A 16,726-nucleotide genomic window follows, 5' to 3' on the forward strand; every position below is an offset into this window, starting at 1 on the left:
CATTAGAGAGATGTTTCCACTTATGGGGGAAACCAAAACTAGGGGTCATAAATATAAGATAGTCACTGATAAATCCAATAGGGAATTCAGGAGAAACTTCTTTACCCAGAGAATGGTGAGAATGTGGAACTCGCTCCCACATGGAGTGGTTGAGGCGAATAGCATAGATGCATTTAAGGGGAAGTTAGATAAACACATGAGGGAGAAAGGAATAGAAGGACATGTTGATAGGGTGAGATGAAGTAGGGTGGGAAGAGGCTCATGTGGAGGATAAACACCAGTATAGACCTATTGGGCTGAATGGCCCGTTTCTTTGCAGTAAATTCTATGTAATTCTGTCATTTCACAAAGTTGGGTTTGGTGTAAAGTGTATTAAAAAAAAGTGTGAGTTCCCCCAATAACTGAATGGATCAATGCATTGCCCATTGTTGTACTGAGTCTGGTTCCCCCAATGACTGAGTGGGTCACTGCATTGCCCATTGTTGTACTGAGTCTGGTTCCCCCAATGACTGAGTGGGTCACTGCATTGCCCATTGTTGTACTGAGTCTGGTTCCCCCAATGACTGAGTGGGTCACTGCATTGCCCATTGTTGTACTGAGTCTGGTTCCCCCAATGACTGAGTGGGTCACTGCATTGCCCAGTGTTGTACGAAGCCTGGTTCCATCCTTGGCCTGTGCTGACCTTATTTGGGGCAGTGTTGGGACATTACAGTTGGCCTCAGCACTGCTGGGCTAGCGAGGAGAAAATCCAGCCAGAGGTCCCATTCCTGATCACTACCCAGTAGCCCCTGCTGGCAGGTGCAGTGTCTGGCGTTGGTATGTGGACAAATGGTGAGGACAGGATCAGGCTCAATTGTGATGTCTTTTATGGTTGAATAGCCTGCTGACATAATTCCTACATTACAACAGTGACTACATCAAAAAGTACTTCATTGGCTGCAAGTGCCATAGGACACCCTGAGGTTGTGAAAGGCGCGATATAAATGCAAGTTATTTCTTTCTTTCTTTATAATAGCCTGTTGACCTCCACAATCTAGGCTAACACATGGCCAGTTGGTTGAGGTGCTAGAGGGCAACCAATTGAACCCTAACACAAGAAGAGTGAGCAGCATCAGGAGAGGAACGGTTGTTAACTGGAGGCAAGAGAAAAAGTGCCGTGGATGAGGCCAGTTTCCAGACTTTTGTTTTATTCGTTCATGGGATGTGGGCGTCGCTGGCAAGGCTGGCATTTATTGCCCATCCCTAATTGCCCATCCCTAATTGCCCTTCCAGGATTTTGACCCAGCGACGATGAAGGAATGGCGATATATTTCCAAGTCGGGATGGTTTGTGACTTGGAGGGGAACGTGCAGGTGGTGTTGTTCCCATGTGCCTGCTGCTCTTGTCCTTCTAGGTGGTAGAGGTCACGGGTTTGGGAGGTGCTGTTGAAGAAGCCTTGGTGAGTTGCTGCAGTGCATCCTGTGGATGGTACACACTGCAGCCACAGTGCGCTGGTGGTGAAGGGAGTGAATGTTTAGGGTGGTGGATGGGGTGCCAATCAAGCGGGCTGCTTGTCCTGGATGGTGTTGAGCTCCTTGAGTGTTGTTGGAGCTGCACTCATTAAGGCAAAGTGGAGAGTATTCCATCACATTCCTGACTTGTGCCTTGTAGATGGTGGAAAGGCTCTGGGGAGTCAGGAGGTGAGTCACTCGTTGCAGAATACCCAGCCTCTGACCTGCTCGTGTAGCCACAGTATTTATATGGCTGGTCCAGTTAAGTTTTCTGGTCAATGGTGACCCCCAGGATGTTGATGGTGGGGGATTCGGCGATGGTAATGCCGTTGAATGTCAAGGGGAGGTGGTTAGACTCTCTCTTGTTGGAGATGGACATTGCCTGGCACTTGTCTGGCGCGAATGTTACTTGCCAATTATGAGCCCAAGCCTGGATGTTGTCCCGGTCTTGCTGCATGCGGGCTACATTTGTACATGTTGCTGAAAGCTGGACACTGATGAAGGCACAGAAGCGGACGCTGGATGCTTTTGGAAATCACTGTGAAAGAAGGATGTTGGATATTAGCTGGGAGGACAGAGTGCCCAAGACTGGACGAAAAGGAGCAGCCTGTGTAGTGTTAACAGAGTGCACCACAGTGGGAAGATTGCGATTGACAGGGTATATTTGCTCTGTGGGAATCCAATACCCGTAAAAGATGATGAAATGGATCCCAGCTGGAAAAAGAACAAGTGGAAGATCAAGGCTCAGCTGTGATGCCCACCAGAGTTGAATACCCTGCCAACAGTCACTGAGTAGGCCTGTATGCAAAGAATTCCCACTTGTACGAGGTCCCAGTTTGTTTTGCACTGTGTGCTACAGTCGTACATACAGTGACAGTGCTTCATATCCTGCTTTCTGGCTTCTCATTCTCTTTTCCACCTTTGTCTTAGACTCATGTTTATCTAGATTCTTTCCTCTTGTGTGCTTTTGTCTCCCTTTCCTCCCTCTGCAATGATTAAAGTGAAGCTGGTGCAGCTCATCCAACCCCAGTTATGAAGTTCTGCAGCTGTTTCATTCACTTGTCTACACAAGTCCACACAGGGGGGGGGGATCAAAGGGTTTCATACATTCCCTTGATCATCCATAGTGAAAGACTTTCAGACTCTTAAGAAGGCTAGACAAATTTCAGGCACATTACTAAGCGACATTTGATATCTCCGATCAAAAGGTACACTCATCAGAGGGAGGAAATCATAATTGCTTGTTTTTTTTCCCCAACTTTTCTCCCTCTCTTAAAAGCACTGACTCTTGCTGGGGTACAGTTCAATCGAGACCTGACAGCTCTCCCGAATCTCACCCAAGTGGCCATTATTCATGTGACAGCCTGGACAACGAGGGGGTCAATTGAATCTAACCCACCCGGCAGGAACTTGACTTTAATGGAGCGTCAAATCGGGCGGGATTTAATGGGGCGCCCGACCCGAACTCCCTCCTCCCACCCGTCCCGTTCCCGCTGGGCAGGTTAGGTTACATAACCCCCTTAGTGTCAGCAGGAGTCTAGATTTTCCATCACTTCATAGCCAAGGAGCAGCAACTCTTGCCCATTTGACCATCTAGGGCACCACCATTGAGCCCAATCTTGTCCCCACCCGATTTCCTCGTACACACACTTTTCAGCAGGAGTTATTGCCTCAAAGAGCAGGACTCCGGCTGATTTTCACCCCCCCCTCCCTAGCCCAAGGCCACAAAGGCAAATTATAGCACCTCTGATAGAGTTCCACCTAAAACCAGCTCAATCAGCACAGGCAGGGATTGAACCCGGGACCTTCCTTAGTCTGAACAGTTTAGTAGGGCAGCAGTGCAGTTGCATTTAACCATATAACCAAACTTGGAATAAAAGAAAAAAGAAAGAACTTCAGGACATCCCAAAGTGCTTTACAGCCAACAAAGTCCTTTTTGAAGTGCAGTCACTGTTTTAATGGAGGTAACGCAGCAGCCAATTTGCGCACAGCAAGATCCGAAAAACAGCAATGTGATAAATGACCAGATAATCTGTTTTACTGATATTGGCTGAGAGATAAATATTGGCCCAGGACACTGGGGAGAACTCCCCTGCTCTTCAAAATAGTGCCGTGGGATCTTTTACATGCACCTGAGAGGGCAGATAGGGCCTCGGTTTAATGTCTCATCCGAAAGACGGCATCTCCGACAGTGCAGCACTCCCTCAGCACTGCATTAGGAGTGTCAGCCTGGATTATTTGCTCAAGTCTCTTCTGACTCACCGGAGAGAGTGCTAGCACTGAGCTACAGCTGACACTGAAAGAGCAAGTCCACCCGCTCCATTTTAATTGCCTCTGGTTTCCACCAAACGGGGGGAGTTAAAAATCAACCCCTAGGTTTCTGACTGTGGATCTGTTCTTATCTCACGGGGTAGATCTGTCCAGGGAGCAGTGTAACTACTGCATTGCTGGCCTGTGCAAGTAGGCTGAGGAAAATGGCGGCCAGCAGCATTTTATTGCCAGAGGCCCCTTGAAAACCCACAATGTTGGAAAGTGGGGCTGTAATATAAGTGCAGCATCGCTCTGTACTTCGGGTTGCCAACTCTGGTTGGACTTATTCCTGGAGATTTCATCACATGACCTCTGGCCGCCAACCTTCCCGCCACCACGCTCCTTCCATTGGTCACCTGACACGACCACCATCATGACCCACTGCCAACTGGAAAGCAAACAGACTCTTCATTACCCGATTGGATAATTCTTGACTGTCACTCAAACAGCCTTTTATTCACATCCAATATTTTTATAACTAATAAATGAAAGTATTCAAAGAAAATGAAAGAAAACACACCATTTTTATTAATGTCCCTATGATTGTTTTCCCGAGTTGTCCTGGAGATTGATCTTCAATTCTTGGAGACTCCAGGAGGGTTGGTGACCCCTACCTGTTCCTCTGCTGCTACCTATGGAACAATTACTCATTGCTCTTAACCTGATTCGCTTACAGCAGGGACTTCTGCAATCCTATACTCTCAAGTATTGATCCTAAGTGAAGAACAGCATACTGAGGCTATCCAGCCAAGCAGCTCGATAACTCTGCCTATTTATTGATCAGACCAGGGGCCAGTCAGTGCATCAGGGTTCCCAGAACAGGATCAGGCTCCTCCAGCACATTGCACACTCATGAAAAGCTCCTTTATTATTTCTGCGTACCTAGCAGTGTTTTCCTGTATATTTCCCAGTGTGAGGATGTGAGAGAATGTCAACTGGAATAATGAAAGTGTTAAGATATTGAGATATTTTGATTGAAGGTTAGAATAGGAAATGGTTATTTACTTTCCGCTGTTGTTTTCTCCTCTCCTTTCCTGAAGGTGCTATCTCGTGCTGAGGAACGGGTTCCACAGGCGCTGACAGCTCTCCGGTATCTCACCCTTTCTAAATGTGTGGGCCCGCACTGTGAGTGTCAGCAGTCTATTCAGTCCTGAGGGGACATCCTAGCTGATATAGATCTGAAAAGAAAGAAAGAACTTGTTTTTATATAGCGCCTTTCACGACCTCAGGATGTCCCAAAGCGCTTTCACAGCCAATTAAATACTTTTGAAGTGTGGTCACTGTTGTAATGTAGGGAAACGCGGCAGCCAATCCGCGTACAGCAAGATCCCACAAACAGCAACGTGATAAATGATCAAATAATCTTTTTTTTTAGTGATGTTGGTTGAGGGATAAATATTGGCCAGGGCACCGGGGAGAACTCCCCTGAATCTCTGATGTTAATCTCTCACGGGTAGATTTTGACTTGGTGCAATAGTGTAAAACAGGTGATAGTGAATTGGCAGCCAGTTTTATATCTCTCACGATTATAATTTCCATTGACTTTTATCACCCGTTTTACACTATCGCACAAAGTCAAAATCTACCCCTCAGGTAGACTGCACGATGCATTGTCTGCATAATGTACACAGCAACTGCAAGTCTTCATCCTTTTCCAATTTTGTCCCCTTCTGTCCTGCGTCGAGTGACTTACATTGGGATATGAAAGTTTTAATTCTGCAAACTGGCATTTCCAGCAGGGACCAGGAAATTACACGCACACAACTCAAATTAATGGAAAGAAAAGCATGAGTTGGATGCCCACAAATTCCCAAGACGTGCTTCCTGTGAGTGCTGCTCCCCGCTGGGAGCGCCGGATTGCAGAATCGGCCCTGTAGTTCCGTGAGTGCTGGTACCTCACCCAACTGCCATTCCTCATATGTGAGCCAAGACATTGTTGGCACTCTTTCCCCTCCCAGGGCAGGTACTGCACAGGTTAGATACAAAGTAAAGCTCCCTCTACACTGTCCCATCAAACACTCCCAGGGCAGGTACTGCACAGGTTAGATACAGAGTAAAGCTCCCTCTACACTGTCCCATCAAACACTCCCAGGGCAGGTACAGGGTTAGATACAGAGTAAAGCTCCCTCTACACTGTCCCATCAAACACTCCCAGGGCAGGTACTGCACAGGTTAGGTACAGAGTAAAGCTCCCTCTACACTGTCTCATCAAACACTCCCAGGGCAGGTACTGCACAGGTTAGATACAGAGTAAAGCTCCCTCTGCACTGTCCCATCAAACACTCCCAGGGCAGGTACTGCACAGGTTAGGTACAGAGTAAAGCTCCCTCTACACTGTCTCATCAAACACTCCCAGGGCAGGTACTGCACAGGTTAGATACAGAGTAAAGCTCCCTCTACACTGTCCCATCAAACACTCCCAGGGCAGGTACTGCACAGGTTAGATACAGAGTAAAGCTCCCTCTACACTGTCCCATCAAACACTCCCAGGGCAGGTACTGCACAGGTTAGATACAGAGTAAAGCTCCCTCTACACTGTCTCATCTGTGCTGCACTGTTGGAGGTGCCGTCTTTTGGATGAGACATTAAGCCGAGGCCCGTCTGCCATCTCAGGAGAACATAAAAGATCCCATGGCACTATTTCGAAGAAGAGCAGAAGAGTTCTGCTCAGTATCCTGACCAATATTTATCCCTCAACCAACTGTTAAAAACAGATGATCTGGTCATTATCACATTGCTGTATGTGGGATCTTGCTGTGTGCAAATTGGGCTGCTGCGTTTCCTACAATGCAACAATGACTACACTTCAAAAGTACTTCATTGGCTGTTAAGCGCTGAGGTCGTGAAAAGCGCTATATAAATGTAAGTTCTTTGTTTTATGTGTGTCTCAGTATCAGCTCAGGTGGGGTTCTGCTCAGGCTCACCTGTCTCAGATGGTAGGTGCATTGCACAGAGTGTTAAGTTTATGACCATGAAGGTCCCAGATTGAATCCCCAGTCTGTGCAGTGTTGATTGATCTCAACAAGGAATGAGTGTAGGGCCACTACTTAGGAACAGCCTCTCGAGCCTGTCCCGCCATTCAATTCGATCATGGCTGATCTGTCTCTTAACTCCATCTACTTGCTATGATTCCGTAATCTTTAATACCCTTAACCAACAAAAGCTTTGAAATTTTCAATGGACCCCCAGTCTCAACAGGATTTTGGAGGAGAGAGTTCCAGATTTCCACTCCCCTTTGTGTGAAGAAGTGCTTCCTGACATCACCCCTGAACGGCCTGGCTCTAATTTTAAGGTTATGCCCCCTTGTTCTGGACTCCCCCCACCAGAGGAAATAGTTTCCCTCTATTTACTCTGTCAACTCCTTTAATCATCTTAAACAATTAGATCACCCCTTAATCTTCTATAGAATCATAGAATCATAGAAGTTACAACATGGAAACAGGCCCTTCGGCCCAACATGTCCATGTCGCCCAGTTTATACCACTAAGCTAGTCCCAATTGCCTGCACTTGGCCCATATCCCTCGATACCCATCTTCCCCATGTAACTGTCCAAATGCTTTTTAAAAGACAAAATTGTACCCGCCTCGACTACTGCCTCTGGCAGCTCGTTCCAGACACTCACCACCCTTTGAGTGAAAAAAATTGCCCCTCTGGATCCTTTTGTATCTCTCCCCTCTCACCTTAAATCTGTGCCCCCTCGTTATAGACTCCCCTACCTTTGGGAAAAGATTTTGACTAGCGACCTTATCTATGCCCCTCATTATTTTATAGACTTCTATAAGATCACCCCTTAACCTCCTACTCTCCAGGGAAAAAAGTCCCAGTCTGTCTAACCTCTCCCTGTAAGTCAAACCATCAAGTCCCGGTAGCATCCTAGTAAATCTTTTCTGCACTCTTTCTAGTTTAATAATATCCTTTCTATAATAGGGTGACCAGAACTGTACACAGTATTCCAAGTGTGGCCTCACCAATGCCCTGTACAACTTCAACAAGACATCCCAACTCCTGCATTCAATGTTCTGACCAATGAAACCAAGCATGCTGAATGCCTTCTTCACCACCCTATCCACCTGTGACTCCACTTTCAAGGAGCTATGAATCTGTACTCCTAGATCTCTTTGTTCTATAACTCTCCCCAACGCCCTACCATTAACGGAGTAGGTCCTGGCCCGATTCGATCTACCAAAATGCATCACCTCACATTTATCTAAATTAAACTCCATCTGCCATTCATCGGCCCACTGGCCCAATTTATCAAGATCCCGTTGCAATCCTAGATAACCTTCTTCACTGTCCACAATGCCACCAATCTTGGTGTCATCTGCAAACTTACTAACCATGCCTCCTAAATTCTCATCCAAATCATTAATATAAATAACAAATAACAGCGGACCCAGCACTGATCCCTGAGGCACACCGCTGGACACAGGCATCCAGTTTGAAAAACAACCCTCGACAACCACCCTCTGTCTTCTGTCGTCAAGCCAATTTTGTATCCAATTGGCTACCTCACCTTGGATCCCATGAGATTTAACCTTATGTAACAACCTACCATGCGGTACCTTGTCAAATGCTTTGCTGAAGTCCATGTAGACCACGTCTACTGCACAGCCCTCATCTATCTTCTTGGTTACCCCTTCAAAAAACTCAATCAAATTCGTGAGACATGATTTTCCTCTCACAAAACCATGCTGACTGTTCCTAATTAGTCCCTGCCTCTCCAAATGCCTGTAGATCCTGTCCCTCAGAATACCCTCTAACAACTTACCCACTACAGATGTCAGGCTCACTGGTCTGTAGTTCCCAGGCTTTTCCCTGCCGCCCTTCTTAAACAAAGGCACAACATTTGCTACCCTCCAATCTTCAGGCACCTCACCTGTAGCGGTGGATGATTCAAATATCTCTGCTAGGGGACCCGCAATTTCCTCCCTAACCTCCCTTAACGTCCTGGGATACATTTCATCAGGTCCCGGAGATTTATCTACCTTGATGCGCGTTAAGACTTCCAGCACCTCCCTCTCTGTAATATGTACACTCCTCAAGACATCACTATTTATTTCCCCAAGTTCCCTAACATCCATGCCTTTCTCAACCGTAAATACCGATGTGAAATATTCATTCAGGATCTCACCCATATCTTGTGGTTCCGCACATAGATGACCTTGTTGATCCTTAAGAGGCCCTACTCTCTCCCTAGTTACCCTTTTGCCCTTTATGTATACTCGAGGGAATACAAGCTTAAAAAGAAAGACTTGCATTTATATAACGGTTTCCACAATCTCAGGACATCCCAAAGCACTTTACAGCCAATGAAGTACGTTTGAAGTGTAGTCACTGTTATAATGTAGGAATCTAGTCTGTGCAACCTGTCCTCATAATTTAACTCTTTTAGCCCCGATTTCATTCCGGTGAATTGATGGGATTGAACTCGGCTGTGATGCCTCTTGTGGTCAAACTGCTTGCTTCACACATGAAGAATGGCCAGTGCCCATGGAAAACGTAACCCAGCAAGAGTCCGTGCCTTCAAGAGGGCAGGGGAGAAAATTGGGAGTGATGGGTAGAGGGAGGAAATAAGCAGGTAAACAGAGACACAGAGTACAAAAGCAAAGAAGTTATGCTAAACCTTTATAAATCACTGGTTAGGCCTCAGCTGGAGTATTGTCCAATTCTGGGCACCACACTTTAGGAAGGATGTCAAGGCCTTAGAGAGGGTTCAGGGGAGATTTACCAAAATGGTCCCAGGGATGAGGGACTTCAGTTATGTGGCGAGACTGGAGAAGCTGGGATTGTTCTCCTTAGAGCAGAGAAGGTTAAGGGGAGATTTAATAGAGATGTTCAAAATCACAAGGGGTTTTGATCGAGTAAATAAGGAGAAACTGTTTCCAGTGGCAGAAGGGTTGGTAACCAGAGGACACAGATTTAAGGTGATTGGCAAAAGTACCAGAGATGAGACGAGGAGGAATTTTTTTATACAGCGAGTTGTGATGATCTGGAATGCGCTGCCTGAAAGGGCGGTGGAAGCAGATTCAATAATAACTTTCAAAAAGGAATTGGATAAATACCTGAAGGGGAGAAAATTTCAGGGCTATGGAGAAAGGACAGGGGAAGTGGGAATAATTGGATAGCTCTTTCAAAGAGCCGGCACTGGCATGATGGGCCGAGCGTCCTCCTGTGCTGTAAGAGTCTATGATTCGAAGAAGGATGAGAAAAAGCTTCCTTCAACCCCACACACAAAGAAAAAACTGGAGTTATAGTGACATGCAATATTTACACAGGAAATATTCCTTAAACAGTATTTATATACACTAGTCGCAGTGGGGGGAAAAAGGTGGGAGTAAGTTTTAGGTCCATGTGGGTGGGCAAGACAAAGGATGGTGAGTGTTAAGGTCCTGCCTCAGAGAGAGTCAATGGGCCTGTCGGGAGGAGGCCATAAACAAATCTGGACATGTTACTGACACCATTTCCATAAAAGCCTGCAGCTGGAATTGGAATTCCTCCCTTTCCAATCTAGTGCAGCTCTGGCAACACCTAGAGGTTTGAATGTCAATTAAGAAGAAAAGAGAATCAGCCTGAATCATTCTTGGCTAACGGGCAGCGGTGTTAATTGTTTTATTGGACTCTGAGAGCATGTTATTTAGCTGTGCAAGGGCACCTTGTGCTGCACTGATGGAATAGCAGGCAAAACATCCATCCTTCTCAGTCCTTCACACTGTGCAAGTAATTCAGGGGCTGAGCCTGACAGAAAGGTTAGTCGTTCCATAAAGCTTAAGTGTACTTCCTCTTGTCCTTTATTTTGAAAAATAGGAAAGGAGCTTCCCTGATTACTTTCTTGGGTAAATATTTGGTTGTAAACCGTACAGATAAAGAAGGTTCAATCGCTGACCATTAAAAAAGCCCAATCCTGTCTTCATAGAATCTTACAACACAGGAGGCCATTCAGCCCATTATGCCCGTGCTGGCTCTTTGAACAAGCTATCCAATTAGTCCTACTCACCCGCTCTTTCTCCATAGCCCTGCAAATTTTTCCTTTTCAAGTATTTATTCAATTCACTTTTGAAAGTTATTATTGAATCTGCTTCCACCGCTGCGTAAAAAAAAATTCTCCTCATCTCCCCTCTGGTTCTTTTGCCAATAACCTTAAATCTGTGTCCTCTGGTTGCTGACCTTCCTGCTAGTGGGAACAGTTTCTCCTTATTTACTCTCTTAACCCCATCATAATTTTGAACACCTCCATTAAATCTTCCCTTAACCTTCTCTGCTCTAAGGAGAACAATCTCAGCTTCTCCAGTCTCTCTACAAACCCCATTCCTGAAGTCCCTCATCCCCGGTACCATTCTAGAAATCTCCTCTGCATCCGCTCCAAGGCTTTGACATCCTTCCCAAAGTGCGGTGCCCAGAACTGGACACAATACTCCAGATGAGGCCTGACCAGTGATTTATAACGGTTTAGCATAACTTCCTTGTTTTTGTACTCCACGCCTCTATTTATAAAGCCCAGGATCCCGTGTGCTTTTTTAACAGCCTTCTCAACTTGATCACCCTACATCTGTACATAAGCATTCCCAGTCACTGGATAGTGATCAGGAACAGGAATCCTGGTTGATTTTGTCCCCCTACTTTTTGTTCCTCCTTTACTCCCAGGGGCACTGAGACCAATTGTAGTGACCTTAGCAGTGTTGCAAATAAAATCAACATGCACAGTCTGGCAACCAAATCTGGGACTCCTGTGGTCTGTATGGGTAAGGACCTCAGTGCGAGTGACCAACTGGAATGACATTAAGTAAAAGAATGAAAAAGAAAGATTTACATTTATATAGTGCCTTTCACAATGTCTCAAAACGTTTTACAGCCAATGAAGTACTTTTGGACTATGGTCACTGTAGTAATGTAGGAAACGCAGCAGTCAATTTGCGCACAGCAAAGTCCCACAAACAGCAGTGTGATAAGAACATAAGAACATAAGAAATAGGAGCAGGAGTAGGCCAATCGGCCCCTCGAGCCTGCTCCACCATTCAATAAGATCATGGCTGATCTGATCCTAACCTCAAATCTAAATTCATGTCCAATTTCCTGCCCGCTCCCCGTAACCCCTAATTCCCTTTACTTCTAGGAAACTGTCTATTTCTGTTTTAAATTTATTTAATGATGTAGCTTCCACAGCTTCCTGGGGCAGCAAATTCCACAGACCTACTACCCTCTGAGTGAAGAAGTTTCTCCTCATCTCAGTTTTGAAAGAGCAGCCCCTTATTCTAAGATTATGCCCCCTAGTTCTAGTTTCACCCATCCTTGGGAACATCCTTACCGCATCCACCATAAGAACATAAGAAATATGTTATAAGATAATGGCCAGATAATCTGTTTTAGTGATATTGACCCAGGACACCAGGGAGAACTTCCCTGCTCTTCTTCAAAATAGTGCTGAGGAATCTTTTACATCCACCTCAGAGTGCAGACAGGGCCTCTGTTTAATGTGTCATCCAAAAGACAGCACCTCCAACAGTGCAGCACTCCTTCAGTACTGCAGTAGAATGTCAACTTAGATTTTGTGCTTAAGTCTCCAAAATGGGACTTGAACCCATAACCTTCTATGAGTTAGAGATAAGAGTGCGAGCCACGGCTGATACCATACACAGCTAACAGTATGTAGACGCTCACCATCTTCGCTCATGCATGAAAAACAGACATGGGTGAAGTACCAAAGGAAGGCTCAGCGCCATCAGGAGAAGAAAGGAGAAAATCGAGGGACAGGGAAGGAAAAATAAATAAGGCCTCACTTAAGTTAAAATTGGAACAGTAACCAGAGGGAACACATCAGCGAAGGAATAATAAAAACATGGGGAGCGAGTCTTTGGGGTCAGGGAGAGGCTATGCAGCAAGAAAGCAGAAAAATAAACAGTAAGAGATCAGAGATGGAGGAAGAAATGAAGTGATGTTATTAAGAAGCTGACAAGTTGTTTTGTTTTTCATTCCCGCTAACACTTCTGCCCCCCCCCCCCATCAGCAACTGGAGCTTTCTATCCTTGGACACCTCTCTATGGCTTGATTTCCAATTTTGGGGGTCAAAGGCTCTCAGGCATGAGGGGAAGCTCTTCTAACACTTCGCTCACAGTCCAAGACAGGATGCAAGAAAAAGCTTGTCTTTTTACTCTCGATTCTCTCTACACTCACTAATGTTTCTCACCTTTCTCTGGGAGACAACTCGTCGAGAACATAAGAGAGAAAAGTGTCTAGTTGCTGAGGCATGGTTCCACGGGCTCTCTCTGGTACCACGCCCAAATGGCCATTACCCATGTGTGACCCTTGACGCTGTGCACTGGCAGGCTAGAAAGATCAATGCAACCCTGACTTTGAAACATATAAAATTCTGACAGGGCTAGACAGATTAGATGCAGGGAGGATGTTTCCCCTGGCTGAGGGTTCCAGAATGAGGGGTCACAGTCTCAGGATACGGGGTAGGACATTTAGGACTGAGATGAGGAGAAATTTCTTCACTCAGAGGGTGGTGAACCTGTGGAATTCTCTACCACAGAAGGCTGTGGAGGCCAAGCCACTGAATATATTTAAGAAAGAGCTAGATAGATTTCTAGGCACAAAAGGCATCAAGGGGTATGGGGAGAGAGCGGGAATATGGTATTGAGATAGAGGATCAGCCATGATCATATTGAATGGCGGAGCAGGCTCGAAGGGCCGAATGGCCTACTCCTGCTCCTGTTTTCTATGTTTCTATGATCCTTGCCTCACCCAACAACCAATCTCCACAAAGCCCAATTATTGTTAAGACTTGAATACTCTTCCTTTACATGGGGTGAGGGTTTTTTTTTGTGATATATCTCTCACCTACAGGAAAAAGTTCATCTGAGAGTCAATCCCACTCTCACCTCATGCTTCACCAGTTCCTCTCTGTCACAATCTTTCATCTCTCTTTATTTTATCAACAATATTGTGGTGATTTCTGCTCTGACCTTTCCTCTATTTCCTAAGCAAGGAACACTGCCCCACACACTCTTCCTACTCCCCGAGCTAATTGATTCTTTCTCAAAACTGTGGAACGTCTTTTATCTCTCAGTCCTCCCTTCCTCTTTCACTCTTCATGCTTTTAAAACTCAATCTTGGCATCATATAACCATTAATTTTACAATTTACCTCACCTTCTCTCCTAACTTTGTCAATCTTGGCCCTTCATCTTGGTTCCTCAATTTAAAATGAGATGCCCCATATTTTTCAAATAAGATCTTGGTCCACATTCTCTACAGGAGATATAATATTTTGGCAGTCATTTATCACATGGACTTTGGACACTGAAACATGAGTCTATAGAATCATAGAATTTACAGCAAACAAGGATGCCCTTCAGCCCTTCAGGCCTGTGCTGGGGCTAGCTCTTAATATGTGAGTCCAACTCTTTGTGTGTGAATCCATTGGAACCAAATGTAGAACTCATGTTTTCATTCATGAATTGGTCTGTGTGCTTGCATAAGGACAATAGCACCAAGGTTTTAGTTAGTGCCTTGTGATCTATTTTGTTCCTGATGAAGGATTTTCTCCCCTGCCCCACTTTTCTTTGTTTTCCTACCCTCCTTTCCTGAAGGCACAGGGCACAGTTCTATGGATGCTACCTTCCCTCTGATACTTCAATTCCCAGGTGCGAGCCTGGACTGTGAACATCATCCATCTGTTCTACCATGGAGGGCATCACAGCCGAGACTAAGGCCTGGGGTTTTCTACACTAACCCACCTTCAAATCAGCTGGGATAGCAGTGTAAGTAGCAGGGCAAATCAGCCAGAGAGACCTACTGTTGCCTCCCTGCCCCTAGCTCAATTTCCCAAACTGCTGGGACCCCCAGTTCCCCACTTGCCACGGGTAAATGCCAGTAGGGAAGGGGGCCTTAGCAGTAGACCCAGGGTAGCAGCTCGAATGGCCCTAAATGGTGCAAATGGAGAGAGAGGGCCTAGTAGCGGAATTCTCTCCATCCAATTCACCCAATGGCTTACCTGCTGAAGCGTTTGGTTGATCCCGAGGCCTTCAAAGGATGACTTCTTCCAGCCTTTGGGGCCCTTTGGCCACTTTAACCTTTCTTCCCACTTTAACCTTTCTTCCCACCTTCCTTCTCAAGCTGTAGGCATCACTGGCAAGGCTGACATCTATTGCCCATCCCTGGTTGCCCTGAGAAGATGGTGGTGGGCCTTCTTGAACCACTGGGAACGGTTTAATACAACGTAGTGGCTTGCTGGACCACTTCAGAGGAAATCACCTTGGTGTGGGACTAGAGTCACATATAGGCCCAGACCGGGTAAAGTCAGCAGGTTTCCTTCCCTAAAGGGCATTAGTGAACCAGTTGAGTTTTTACAAACATCTAACAGCTTCATGGTCAAATTTACTAATAATTTTTTTTTGAACTAAATGCATAATTTCTTAGGAGGATTTGAACTCCTATCCTTAGAGTTACAGTCCAGTAATATAACCACTGCACTATCATGCTTTTGGTGCTAGTGTGCTGTTCCTACTGCCACACCACCTCAAATTTCCTGGGGAACATTCCAGAGGCCTGCCACACATACATAATATCCTAGAAAACTGGGCTAGTGTCATGGCGGGGTCAGGGCAACAGGCGGAAGTCTCACCGTGGCCCAGTGGGGGGAGGGTAAAGGAAGATCCAACCCTAAACCTTTCTTCACCCGAAATCCACGCATGCACACTCTCCAGGGCCGATACAGATCAGGAACAATTTTGTTCAATTTTGTTCTCTCCCTAATCCAGCTGTAGTGTGGGCCCCACCACTACCTCAGCTGCAATCTGCTAACTCACAGGAAATGGTTTCTTGGAACATAGCAACAGGAGGAGGCCATTCAGCCCCTGAAACCTGTTCTGCCATTCAATTAGATCATGGCTGATCTGTAACTTAACTCCATCTACTGTCTTAGCTCCATATCCCTTGATACCCTTACCCAACAAAAGTCTATTGATCTCGGTCTTGAACATTTCAATTAGCCCCCAGCATCCACAGACTTTTGGGGGAGAGAGTTCCAGATTTCCATAATTCTTTGTATGAAAAAGTGCTTCCTGATTTCCCTCCTAAATGGCCTAGCTCTAATTTTAAGATTGTGTCCCCTCGTTCTTGATTTCCCCAGCAGAGGAAATAGTTTCTCTGTATCGACCTTATCAAATCCTTCTAACATTTTAAATTAAATACCTCAATCAGATCACCCCAAAACCTTTGGCACAAGGAGCGGGACCAGCGGCCGAGAGAAGAGCGGAGATAAAAGGAGGGAGAGCGGAAGCTCGAAAGGAGAGCGGGGATAAAAGGAGGGAGAGTGGAAGCTCAAGAGGAGAGCGGAGATAAAAGGAGGGAGAGCGGAGACTCGAGAGGAGAGCGGGGATAAAAGGAGGGAGAGCGGAGACTCGAGAGGAGAGCGGGGATAAAAGGAGGGAGAGTGGAAGCTCAAGAGGAGAGCGGAGATAAAAGGAGGGAGAGCGGAGACTCGAGAGGAGAGCGGGGATAAAAGGAGGGAGAGTGGAAGCTCAAGAGGAGAGCGGAGATAAAAGGAGGGAGAGCGGAGGCTCGAGAGGAGAGCGGGGATAAAAGGAGGGAGAGCGGAGACTCGAGAGGAGAGCGGGGATAAAAGGAGGGAGAGTGGAAGCTCAAGAGGAGAGCGGAGATAAAAGGAGGGAGAGCGGAGGCTCGAGAGGAGAGCGGGGATAAAAGGAGGGAGAGCGGAGACTCGAGAGGAGAGCGGGGATAAAAGGAGGGAGAGTGGAAGCTCAAGAGGAGAGCGGAGATAAAAGGAGGGAGAGCGGAGGCTCGAGAGGAGAGCGGGGATAAAAGGAGGGAGAGTGGAAGCTCAAGAGGAGAGCGGAGATAAAAGGAGGGAGAGCGGAGGCTCGAGAGGAGAGCGGGGATAAAAGGAGGGAGAGCGGAGACTCGAG

General features: G+C 46.2%; 1 long non-coding RNA gene across 2 annotated transcripts in view; it reads right to left on the reverse strand.

Annotated features, from left to right (window-relative positions):
- LOC137300444 (uncharacterized) overlaps positions 1–16,726 on the reverse strand; it is an 83,269-nt gene that overhangs the window by 49,874 nt on the left and 16,669 nt on the right. Inside the window, exons 2-3 of one of the 2 annotated variants that reach the window (XR_010958091.1) lie at positions 4,806–4,978; positions 884–2,028 (exon numbers count right to left, since the gene is read on the reverse strand). This is a non-coding gene — a long non-coding RNA (uncharacterized lncRNA). Of the gene's footprint in view, positions 1–883; positions 2,029–4,805; positions 4,979–16,726 lie in introns of those variants that run through there. The other variant, XR_010958092.1, reaches the window with a different exon arrangement.

The sequence above is a fragment of the Heptranchias perlo genome, chromosome 31 (assembly GCF_035084215.1).
Source record: "Heptranchias perlo isolate sHepPer1 chromosome 31, sHepPer1.hap1, whole genome shotgun sequence".
Taxonomy (NCBI): Eukaryota; Metazoa; Chordata; class Chondrichthyes; order Hexanchiformes; family Hexanchidae; genus Heptranchias; species Heptranchias perlo.